Consider the following 13,261-nt stretch of genomic DNA (forward strand, 5'->3'; position numbering starts at 1 on the left):
ACTGAAAGCATTTCTCATTGGCGCATCTGCTGGAGAAAGCAAGCTATTAATGCCAGGAATCATTGCACGAGCAGTTGCCATCTGGAATTTTGGTTCAATGATACCAAAATAGCAACATGAACAGAGAATAAAGGAAAATGAGAGCAGAAATAAAGGGAATATGGAAGGAATATAAGTGGAGGTGAGAGAAGTAATATAAGGGAGTAATTACTCATTGCAAACTAAATTATATCCCAACTAGGATGGTTAAGATTTTCTTGCCAGTTTGACCTAAGTCTTTTCCCCATCTGTTTCCCAAATTTAATTGATTGAAAGATACAGCATGGAAACACCCTTCAGCCCACCGAGTCCATGCTGACCATCGATTACCCCTGGCAGAGGCCAATTAAAAAACACACCCTGCGCGTCTTTGGGACGTCGGAGGAAATGGAAGCATCCAGAGGAAACCTAAACGCTCACTAGGCAAACACCGTATAGACAGCACCCAAGGTCAGGATCGAACCTGCGCCTCAAGTGCTGCAAGGCAGCGGTTCTACCAGCTGCACCACTGTGCCGCCATTCACATGTTTTTCCTTTTCTTTGCTCATTCCCACGTTGCTTTCATTTCAGCTTCTCTATTTGCTCCTTAAATTCCCAACTTCGATGGTTCAATGGTTTCTTTATTGTCACGTGTACCAGGTACAGCAAGATACATTTTTAGCATACAGCTCAGCAAGACTAACCCTGTACATAAGCACAATCACCCTAATTAGTACAATATGCAGCGAGCAGCCCGCGGAGTCCACATGCAAGAGGCAGCCGTCGCCTCCATTTTGGTCGTCCCTCCATCTGATGTTGCTCTCCACGCCTGGTCCTCTTCAGACCTTGTTTCCTCGGATGGTGGGGGGGGGGGGGGGGGGGGGAGGGTCGCCTACCGTAGCTAACCTCGAGGACGAGTAAGGTAACCCCCCCCCCCCCCCCCCCGGTTCTTTTCACTGGGCCATTTGTCCAGCATCTGCTTCTATATAACAGCACATGAGTTGATTTGGTAAATAAGCAGCATATTATGGAACAGAGCCACACAGAGCATAACAGTGCAAAGATCAATTCTCAGTTTTTTGCTGAGTAGAGTGCATTTGGGCCAGCAATAGAATGTGCTGCAGTCCCCCTGGCTATGGTTGGCAGGTGAATGCAATCAGTGCACGGTTCCTGCTTTATAGCAATTTCTGCAAAATGCGTGTCGGATGTCCTATGGTGTCAGATATCCTGTTCACTGACTGACATTCACTGCGACTCAAGGAGAAGAGTCAAGAGTGTTTTATTGTCATATGTCCCAGATAGAGCAATGAAATTCTTACTTGCTGCAGCACAACAGAATATGTAAATATGGAAGATGAGTTCCAAGTTAGTGCCTGGGAGGATTAGGAAGGACTGCAGCATATTACCTCATTCTTAATGAGCACCATCCAGGGCAGGGGAGGAGAAATCAATAGGAGATAATTAAAGAAAAACAACAACTTTGCACTTCGCATCATAAAGCAAAAAAAACTGCAGGTGCTGGAACTGTGAAATGGAAATAGAAAATGTGGGAAATGCTCAGCAGTTCAGGGAATATCTGCTGAGAGAGAAACAAAGTTAATGATGAAATATAATTAACATGAAACCAGAATTCTGTTTCTATAATCTACACAAGCTGACTGGCCTGCTGAGTATATCCAACGTTTTCTGCTTTTATTTTTAGATTATCACTTTTCACTGGTCAATTCGGAAATGGCTGAATGGTGCATGGATTAGATCATAGAAAAAGAGAGTCCTGTGGTTGCACAAAAGCTGTGGGTCTTTTAGAGATTGCACGGAAACAGGCCCTTTGATCCACAGAGTCTGCGCAAACAAGTGATCACCCCATACACTCGCCCTAACCTACACACCAGGGACAATTTACAATTTTACCAAAGGCAATTAACTACAAACCAGTACGTCTTTGGCGTGTGGGAGGAAACCAGAGCACCCGGAGAAAACCCACGTGGCCACAGGGAGAACATAAAAAACTCCGTACAGACAGCACCCGTAGTCAGGATCAAACCCGGGTTTCTGGCACCGTAAGGCAGCAACTTTATCGCTGCGCCAATGCACCGCCCAAGCATCTAATTTTTCTTTATGGTCCTGTTCTGAGATCTTTGTGGTTTACTTCCTCCAATTAGCCTCTCCTGACATCATTCACACTGGATTGTTAGGTGAAGATGCAGTCTCTTTGAACGCACTGAAATTCTCAATGGAGATTAAATTCTTGTATCTGCTTCCTCTCCACCCTTTTCTGTTCAATACATAATCTGCCAGGCATCTCAATCTTGGCTCGGGTAAGTAGTTACAAAAGCATTTACAGAAGTCCTTCATAGATCTGCAGCACCACCTGGATTTGTCATTTGGCAAAGCTTCCTTTTGTACAAGCCTAGTGCAGTTAACAGGTTATCACCCAAGTCTGAAATTGCAGCAATGTGTACAAGTCTTGCCTTGCTGTGAAGGGGAGAGTTTAGCTTTTTTTAGTTTAGTTTAGCTTGGTTTTGTCACGTGAATCAAGATACAGTGAAGAGCTTTTGCTTGCGTGCTATCCAATAAAAAAAAAACACGTGATTACAATCAAGCTGTCCACAGTGTATAGATAAAGGATAAAGGGTACAACATTTAGTGCAAGGTAAAGTCTGATAAAGTCCAATTAAAGATAGTTCAAAGATCTTCAATTAGGTAGATGGGAATGAAAGACTGCACTTGAGCTGATGAGAGGACCGTTCAGTTGCTTGGTTACCAATGGGAAAAAACTGTCCCTGAATCTGGAGGTATGCGTTTTCAAACTTCTGTATCTCCTGCCTGATGGGAGAGGGGAAAAGAGGGAGTGACAGGGGTTAGACTGAACTTTGATAATGCTGGTGGCCTTGCCGAGGCAGCGTGAAGTATAGATGGAGTCAATGGAAGAGAGGTTGACTTGCATGATGGTCTGAGTTACTTCCACAACTCTTTGCAATTTCTTCCTGTCTTGGATGGGAGCTATTCCCAAACCAGGCTGTGATGCGTCCCAATAAAATGCTTTCTATGGCACATCTGTAGAAGTTGGGGATTGGTCTTGAGGATATGCCAAACGTTCTAGGCCTTCTAAAGAAGTAGAGCCGTTGGTGTATATTCATGGCTATAGCTTCAATGTGGTTGATCCAGGACAAATTGCTGGTGACATTTATTCCAAGGAACTTGAAGGTTTCGACCATCTCTATTTCCATCAATTTATACTGGGGTGTGTGTACTGCTTCTCTTCCTGAAGTCAATCACAATCTCCTTTGACTTGCTAACACTGAGGGAGAGTTTTAGTTTAGACTAGTTTAGATATACACCGTGGAAACAGGCTCTTCGGCCCACCCAGTAAACTCCGAACAGCGATCCCTGCACATTAACACTATCCTACACACACTAGGGACAATTTACACTTATACCAAGCCAATTTACTTACATCCTGTACCTTTATGTCTTTGGAGTGTGGGAGGAAACCGAAGATCTCAGAGAAGATCCACGCGGTCACATGGAGAATGTACAAACTCCATACAGACAGCACCTGTAGTCAGGATTGAACCCAGATCTCCGGTGCTGCAAGCTCTGTAGGGCAGCAACTGTACCAGTGTGCCACCATGCAGCCCTTGTTGTTGTCTCGGCACCAGGTTACGAGGTTCTCAATCTCCTTTCTACCACAGGGCATCGCTGCCATAGGGCATTTCTTGCAGCTTGTTGGATTGCAGTTTTGTAGTGGAAGATGCACTTTGAGGACTGTGATTCTGGACAGAAAACCCCTAGCATGGAATCTTACATGATGGGTGTGGAATTTCCCATTAGGACAGACAAAATGAATTTCACACAAGATGATGAGGAACTTTAAGGCATGATGTCAAAATACATGATTTATTTTCTCTATCAACTGAGTATGGACAAGTGGATAGAGGAAGCGGAAAGCTCAATTTGGAAAGAAAATCTCGATGAGAAGAAGGATTTTGTTCTTGATTTTTATTTAGATTTTCACAGTTACAGTGGCTGTTTTTAAATAAAGTTTGTTTTTCTTTCCTTTTTGTTTCCTTTGGCAGCATAACAGGTAAGGAATGCAATGAGAACACAGCCAAGTTTTGTCTGCACAATAAACAGGGTGCCAAATCCAACTGGTGTTTTTCTAATATTTCAGCAAAGGAGGCAGAGCATGGAAGAGAAGGGAATGTGTAAAGGGAGACTTGAATCCGATATTAATCTGAATTCATCTTCTGATTGGAGGGGCTGAAGCGAGTTAGCGAAACCCGGAAGTCAACTCAGCAAGTGTGTAGGAAGGAGCTGCAGATGCTGGTTTAAACTGAAGATAGACACAAAATACAAGTGGGCGCAGGCAGCGTCTCAGGAGAGAAGGAATTGGTGAGGTTTCGGGTCGAGACTTCAGACTTCAGTCAACTCAGCAAGATGGAAACTGGAAGCACAGCAGAAATGACCAACATTTTTTTGTGTTCCAGTTTGCAAACCTCCAACTTAGTTACAAGATTAATATGCACCCACATTCCTTGGCTATAACAGGTCAATGGAAATTGGAGGTCCTTGACTGACTGATTGATTGAACGATAGCATGGAAATAGGCCTTTTAGCCCACCAGGTCCACACTGACCGTTGATAATCCATTCAGATTAGTGCTATGTTATCCAACTTCCGCATCCCTTCCCAACACACGAGGGACAATTTATACAGCCCAATTAATTTTACAAACCTGGCAGTTTTTGGGGTGTGGAAAGTAACCAGAATACCTGGAGGAAACCCACATGGCCATAGGGAGAATGTGCAAGCTCCACATACAAGCCACACAAGGTCAGGATTGAACCTGGGTCTCTGGTGCTGTGAGGCTGCAGCTATACCAGCTGCGCCACTGTGCACCAAACGGTAGCTCATGAAAGATGCTGGATATAAAACATGGATAGTACTCAGATTCAATGAGGTAGCAATTAAATGATTGGTATACTTCCCCAGGAACATGAAGGATGTAGTTTGATGTTTGAATGTCTCCAAAAAAAGATAGTTGAGGAAGTAAACAGTGGTGCATGGTGTCAAAGGCATGGATGTCGTTGTTGAACTAAATTCCTGCCCTGTGAATCTTCCTACTATGAGCACCATTCAGGACAACACTTCTCTCTGCATGTCCCCCCTCTACTTTCTCTCTTGTACATGTGATGTTCTCAACACAGCATCTCTAACATTCTGATCTTGACAGTTTATAATAGAAACATAGAAATTAGGTGCAGGAGTAGGCCATTCGGCCCTTCAAGCCATTCAATATGATCATGGCTGATCATCCAACTCAGTATCCCGTACCTGCCTTCTCTCCATACCCTCTGATCCCCTCAGCCACAAGGGCCACATCTAACTCCCTCTTAAATATAGCCAATGAACTGGCCTCGACTACCCTCTGTGGCAGAGAGTTCCAGAGATTCACCACTCTCTGTGTGAAAAAAGTTTTTCTCATCTCGGTTTTAAAGGATTTCCCCCTTATCCTTAAGCTGTGACCCCTTGTCCTGGACTTCCCCAACATCGGGAACAATCTTCCTGCATCTAGCCTGTCCAACCCCTTAAGAATTTTATAAGTTTCTATAAGATCCCCTCTCAATCTCCTAAATTCTAGAGAGTATAAACCAAGTCTATCCAGTCTTTCTTCATAAGACAGTCCTGACATCCCAGGAATCAGTCTGGTGAACCTTCTCTGCACTCCCTCTATGGCAATAATGTCCTTCCTCAGATTTGGAGACCAAAACTGTACGCAATACTCCAGGTGTGGTCTCACCAAGATCCTGTACAACTGCAGTAGAACCTCCCTGCTCCTATACTCAAATCCTTTTGCTATGAAAGCTAACATACCATTCGCTTTCTTCACTGCCTGCTGCACCTGCATGCCTACTTTCAATGACTGGTGTACCATGACACCCAGGTCTCGCTGCATCTCCCCTTTTCCTAATCGGCCACCATTTAGATAATAGTCTGCTTTCCTGTTTTTGCCACCAAAATGGATAACCTCACATTTATCCACATTATACTGCATCTGCCAAACATTTGCTCACTCACCCAGCCTATCCAAGTCACCTTGCAGTCTCCTAGCATCCTCCTCACAGCTAACACTGCCCCCAGCTTAGTGTCATCCGCAAACTTGGAGATATTGCCTTCAATTCCCTCATCCAGATCATTAATATATATTGTAAATAGCTGGGGTCCCAGCACTGAGCCTTGCGGTACCCCATTAGTCACTGCCCGCCATTGTGAAAAGGACCCGTTTACTCCTACTCCTTGCTTCCTGTTTGCCAGCCAGTTCTCTATCCACATCAATACTGAACCCCCAATGCCGTGTGCTTTAAGTTTGTATACTAATCTCTTATGTGGGACCTTGTCGAAAGCCTTCTGGAAGTCTAGATACACCACATCCACTGGTTCTCCCCTATCCACGCTACTAGTTACATCCTCGAAAAATTCTATAAGATTCGTCAGACATGATTTACCTTTCGTAAATCCATGCTGACTTTGTCCAATGATTTCACCACTTTCCAAATGTGCTGCTATCCCATCTTTGATAACTGACTCTAGCATCCTTTAAAAGTTGAGCTGAAAGAATATATGCAGCAAAGAGTCTTTGGCAAACAAAATAGCAAAAATGCCAGATCCAGCAGCTGCAAGGCTTTATGTAAATGGGGCAGTGATGTTTAAATAGCCATCCTAATCACTGTTTAATTTTGCCTTCAATTTGCTTGTCATTTTCCTGAGCTTGAAATTGGACAAGCTAAATTTGAAACTAAATTAATTATAGAAATTCTTCATTAATGTCACCTGAACGTATTAATTGTTTCAAAACATTCTTGCCTTGGTACTTTGGTGGCAAAAACAGGAAGGCAGATTATTATATAAATGGTGTCAAGTTGGGAAAAGGGGAAGTACAATGGGATCTGGGGGGGTCCTTGTTCATCAGTCAATGAAAGTAAGCATGCAGGTACAGCAGGCAGTGAAGAAAGCGAATGGCATGCTGGCCTTCATAACAAGAGCGGCTGAGTATAGGAGCAAAGAGGTCCTTCTGCAGTTGTACAGGGCCCTAGTGAGACCACACCTGGAGTATTGTGTGCAGTTTTGGTCCCCTAGGATGTTCTTGCTATTGAGGGAGTGCAGTGTCGGTTCACAAAGTTAATTCCCGGGACTGTCATATGCTGAGAGAATGGAGCGGCTGGGCTTGTATACTCTGGAATTTAGAAGGGTGAGAGGGGATCTTATTGAAACATATAAGATTATTAAGGGTTTGGACATGCAAGAGACAGGAAACATGTTTCCGATGTTGGGGGAGTCCAGTACCAGGGGCCACTGTTTAAGAATAAGGGGTAAGCCATTTAGAACAGAGATGAGGAAACACTTTCTCTGGATACTTTCAGGAGAGAGCTTGATAGGGCTCTTAAAGATAGCGGAGTCAGGGGATATGGGGAGAAGGCAGGAATGGGGTACTGATTGGGGATGATCAGCCATGATCACATTGAATGGCAGTGCTGGCTCGAAGGGCCGAATGGCCTACTCCTGCACCTATTGTCAAAGCCCTGATCTTATCAAGTAGATAACTTTTAGGCATCTGAATGGTCTTTGTTGAAACCAGAGTTGAACTCAGTTGCATTTTTGCTATTTTGTTACTATGTCATGCTAAAACAACTTATTCTTACGTATAAGTGGGATGTTTTTAAAAGTGTGCTGACTAAAGCTCAGGATATGTACACAGCAGGCAAACACAAGGAAGCTTGGCTGACGAGGGAAATGGAGGCATTGGTCAAAAATACGAAGGGTGCATGGGACAATTATTGGCAGCTGGGATCAAGTGCATCCCTGGAGGAGTTTCGGGAACTAAGGAGAACTGAAAAAGGAGATCAGAAGGGCAAAAAGGGGCCAGGAGATAGTTCTGTCCGGTAGTATTAAGGACAATCTCAAAAGATTTTATAAATACATAAGGGAGAAAAGGGTAACTAGAGAGAGAGTGGGACCTCTTAGGAATAAAAGCCATCACCGCTGTGTTGAGCCACAGGAGATGAGCAAAGTCCTAAATGAGTATTTCTCCTCTGTATTTACCGTGGAGAAAGACAGTAGGACGGAGGAACTGGAAGTCAATGGAAGTGTCTTGAGAGCAGTCAGGGTTACCATTGAAGAAGTGCTGAAGGTATTATAGAAACATAGAAAATAGGTGCAGGTGTAGGCCATTCGGCCCTTCGAGCCTGCACAGCCATTCAATATGATCATGGCTGATCATCCAACTCAGTATCCTGTACCTGCCTTCTCTCCATACCCCCTGATCCCTTTAGCCACAAGGGCCACATCTAACTCCCTCTTAAATATAGCCAATGAACTGGCCTCAACTACATTCTGTGGCAGAGAATTCCAGAGATTCACCACTCTCTGTGTGAAAAATGTTTTCCTCATCTCGGTCCTAAAAGATTTCCCCCTTATCCTTAAACTGTGACCTCTTGTTCTGGACTTCCCCAACATTGGGAACAATCTTCCTGCATCTAGCCTGTCCAACCCCTTAAGAATGTTGTAAGTTTCTATAAGATCCGCCCTCAATCTTCTAAATTCTATCGTGTATGAAGGTAGACAAATCCTCACGGCCTGATCAAATATATCCAAGGGCATTGTGGGAAACTAGAGAGGAAATTGCGGGAGCCCTGGTTGAAATTTACGAGTCGTCCTTAAGTACAGGAGAGGTGCCGGAAGACTGGAGGTGGCAAATGGTGTGCCTCTTTTCAAGAAGGGCTGCAGGGAAAATGTAACTTTCACTCACCCACTTTTACTCGTATAGAGTCATAGAGTGATACAGTGTGGAAACAGGCCCTTCGGCCCAACTCGCCCACACCGGCCAACAATGTCCCAGCTACCCTGCGCTTGGTCCATAACCCTCCAAACCTGTCCTATCCATGTCCCTGTCCAACTGATTCTTAAATGATGGGATAGTTCCAGCCTCAACTACCTCCTCTGGCAGCTTGTTCCACACACCCACCACCCTCTGTGTGACAATACCTGTTAAATCTTTTCCCTGTCACCTTGAACCTATGTCCTCTGGTCCTCAATTCCCTAACTCTGGGCAAAAGACTGTGCATCTACCCAATCTATTCCTCTCATGATTTTATATACTTCTATAAGATCTCCCCTCATCCTCCTGCGCTCCATGGAATAGAGAACCAGTCTACTCAACCTGTCCCCATAGCTTACACCCTCCAGTCCTAGCAACATCATCGTAAATCTTTTCCGAACCCTTTCAAGCTTGACAATATCTTTCCTATAACATGGTGCCCAGAACTGAACACAATATTTTAAATGCGGTCTCACCAATGTCTTATACAACTGCAACATGACCTCCCAACCTCTATACTCAATACGCTGACTGATGAAGGCCAAAGTGCCAAAAGCCTTTTTGATCACATTATCTACCTGCGACCCGACCTTCATGGAACCATGCACTTGCACTCCTAGATCCCTCTACTCTACAACACTAACCAGAGGCCTACCATTTACTGTGTAGGTCCTCTCCTTGTTCGACGTCCCAAAATGCAACACCTCACACTTCTCTTTATTAAATTCCATCAACCATTCCTCCGCCCACCTGGCCAATCGATCCAGATCCTGCTGCAATCTTTCACAACCTATCTGCTAAACCACTAACTTTTGTATCATCAGCAAACTTACTAATCTTGCCCTGTATGTTCTCATCCGAATCATTGATGTAGATGACAAACAGTAACGGGCCCAGCACCGAATCCTGTGACACACCACTAGTCACAGGCCTCCATTCTGAGAAGCAACCTTCCACCATCACCCTCTGCTTCTTTCCATGGAGCCAATTTACTATCCATTCAGCTACCTCTCCTTGAATCCCATGAGATCTAACCTTCCAGAGCAGCCTACCATGTGGCACCTTGTCGAACGCCTTACTAAAGTCCATGTACACAACATCTACAGCTCTGCCCTCATCAACCTTTTTGCTCACCTCTTCAAAATGTGTACCTCCAGAGACATTAAGGTCCAAGCTTCTGAAGAAGGGCCTTGACCTGAAACGTCACTCATTTTGAGATGATCCTTTGAAAAAATTGTGAAATCTGCAGGGAGAAATCCTTGGCAGCAAGCGTCTGTGCAGTAATAGGACTTCTGCACTGTGGGAGGTTGCATGGAACAGCAAGTTCTACTTGCAAATTGGAGAGAAAAAACATTGGCACCTAGCTCAGTCATGTCCTCTAACTTAGCTCAAACTGTCAAACACCAACAATGCATCTGAGATATTCAGAAATTAAAAAAAATTGATTCAAAACAAAAATAAAGAACTTAATTCAATTGAAAGACTTCAAAAACAAAAGAACAAAAACACTTTAAAATGCTAAAAAAATATTTAAATACTATTTCAAATGTATATTTCAAATACCATTAATTGCAGCCAAAATCTAAAAAATCAATTAATTAGAGGTTACTAAAAGGTATCAAAGGTATTTTATTAGTCACATTCACATACACCTAGGTGTAGTGAAGTGAAATGCTTTTTGCCATTTTGCAGCACACAAAAAAAGAATACAGACATAACACCATTGAGAGTCTTAAACACATAGAACATCCCCCCACAATGGCTCCCACCATGAGGGAAGGCACAAAGTCCAGTCCCCAACCCCAATTCACCCATAGTCGGGCCCATTGAGGCCTTCACAGTTGCCTCTACGGAGGCCCGATGTTCCTGGCCGTTTTCGCCGGGTGATGTTGCTCCGGCGTCGGGAGAGTCCTCCCAGCGGCCTGGGAACCCTGGAGCGGCCGCTTCCGCACTGGAGGCCGCGGCTTCCGAAGCCAACAAGGCTGCGCCGGTTGGAGCTCCACAACTGGTGATCTCGTCGCGAGATCCCAGGCTCCCGGTGTAAAGTCAGCGCCGCCGCCCGCAGCTGGCCGCTCCTCAGACCCGCAGCTCCGCGATGTTGTTCCCAGCGGTCTCAGCTCACTGGAGCTCCAGCGCGGCGACCCAGGCAAGGCATCGCCCGCTCCGCGATAGCGCTCCAGCGCTGTGCCGCCGCCGAAAGCCGTGGTTCTGGGCGGTCCCCGACAGGAAACGCCGCTCCAGGCCCGCTGGTAGGCCACGAGGACGGGTCGAAGCTGCAGCCCGGAGAAAAGCTGCCTCTCCGACCAGGTAGGGACCCTGAAAGGTAGTTTCCCTCCTTCCCAACCCCCACATAAAAAAAGTCTAGACCTCCAACAAAACACTTTAACTAGCTTTAAAAGATGTCTGTTCAAAGATTAACAACGTTTTTTATAAATTAAGAATTGAACTTAACATTTCTGTACATTAAAATTAATTCAGGTGGTATAGCAATAATTCAGTAAAGACTGGCACTTAATCCACAGCATTTCTGACACATAACATAGAACAGTACAGGCATACATTGGCCCTACCCCTGAATTCAAATCTAAGGCGAAGCTATGGGCACTCCTATGGGCCCTAGCTATGCCTGCCTCTTTGTAGGGCACGTCGAACAATCCCTGTTCCACTGGCCCTATCCCCGAACTCTACCCCCACTACATTGATGACTGTAGTGGTGCTTCCTCCTGCACCCATGCAGAACTCACTGACTTCATCAACTTCACCACTAATTTCCATCCTGCAATCAAATTCACTTGGACCATCTCCGACATCTCCCTACCGATTCTAGATCTCACCGTCTCCATCACAGGAAACAGACTATTGACCAACATCTACTACAAACCCACTGACTCCCATAGCTATCTTGACTACACTTCTTCCCCCCCCTGCTTCCTGTAAAGACTCTATCTCCTACTCCCAATTCCTCTGTCTACACCGCATCTGCGCCTGGGATGAGGTGTTCCATACCAGGGCATCGGAGATGTCCTTATTCTTTAGGAAACGGGGGTTCCCCTCTTCCATTATAGATGAGGCTCTCACTAGGGTCTCCTCGATATCCCGCAGCTCTTACTCCTCTTCCCCCATTCGTAACAAGGACAGAGTCCCCCTTGTCCTCACATTTCACCCCATCAGCATTCGCATACAGCATATAATCCTCCAACCTTTTAGCCACCTCCAACGGGAGACCACGACTGGCCACATCTTCCCATCTCCACCCTTTCTGCTTTCCGCAGAGACCGTTCCATCCAAAACTCCCTGGTCAACTCGTCCCTTCCCACCCAAACCACCCCCTCCCCAGGAGACGCAACACCTGTCCCTTGACCTCCCCCCTCGACTCCATCCAAGGACCCAAACAGTCTATCCAGGTGAGGCAGAGGTTCACTTGCACCTCTTTCAACCTTATCCATTGTATCCTCTGTTCCAGGTGTCAACTTCTCTACATTGGCGAGACTGAGCGCAGGCTCGGCTATCGTTACACTGAACACCTCCTCTCAGTCAGTCTTAACCTACGTGATCTCCCGGTGGCTCAGCTCTTCAACTCCCCCTCCCATTCCCTTTATGTACTGGGCCTCCTCCACTGTCAGAGTGAGGCCCAGCGCAAATTGGAGGAACAGCACCTCATATTTCGCTTGGGTAGTTTACATCCCAGCGGTATGAACATTGACTTCTCTAACTTCAGAAAGCCCTTGTTTTCTCTCTCCATCCCTTTCCCCTTTCCAGTTCTCCCACTGGTCTTACCGTCTCCGTCTACATTCTATCTTTGTCCCGCCCCCTCCCCTGATATCAGTCTGAAGGAGGGTCTCGACAAGAAACGTCGCCCATTCCTTCTCTCCAGAGATCTCACCCGCTGAGTTACTCCAGCATTTTTTGTCTACCTTCCATTTAAACCAGCATCTGCAGTTCTTTCTTACACATAGAACAGTACAGCACAGGAGCAGGCCCTTCGGCCCACAAACTCCATGCCAAATATGATGCCAAATATGATGCCAAGTTAAACTAATCTCCGCTGCCTGTTCATAATCCATGTTCCTCCATTCCCTGCGTATCCATGTGCTTCTCCTTATATATCACAGCACTGCCACCCACTGACTCTATGGTGCAAGTGAGGGTTGACTCATAGGCTGAAGTACAGCTAACATCCACAGCAAAGAATACATTGCAGAACTTTTGATATTGTAAATGCTAAACAGGTCAACCCTGGTTTCATGCCAGGATCTATCATTAAATGAAATGAAAAGATACAGTAAGAAGATTGTCAGGGACTCATTTAGGCATAATTTCAAGCACAGCAGAATGTTTTTCTGTATTCTTTCTTCAAAGATAAAT

This window comes from Amblyraja radiata, chromosome 5 (genome assembly GCF_010909765.2).
Source record: "Amblyraja radiata isolate CabotCenter1 chromosome 5, sAmbRad1.1.pri, whole genome shotgun sequence".
Lineage (NCBI taxonomy): Eukaryota > Metazoa > Chordata > Chondrichthyes > Rajiformes > Rajidae > Amblyraja > Amblyraja radiata.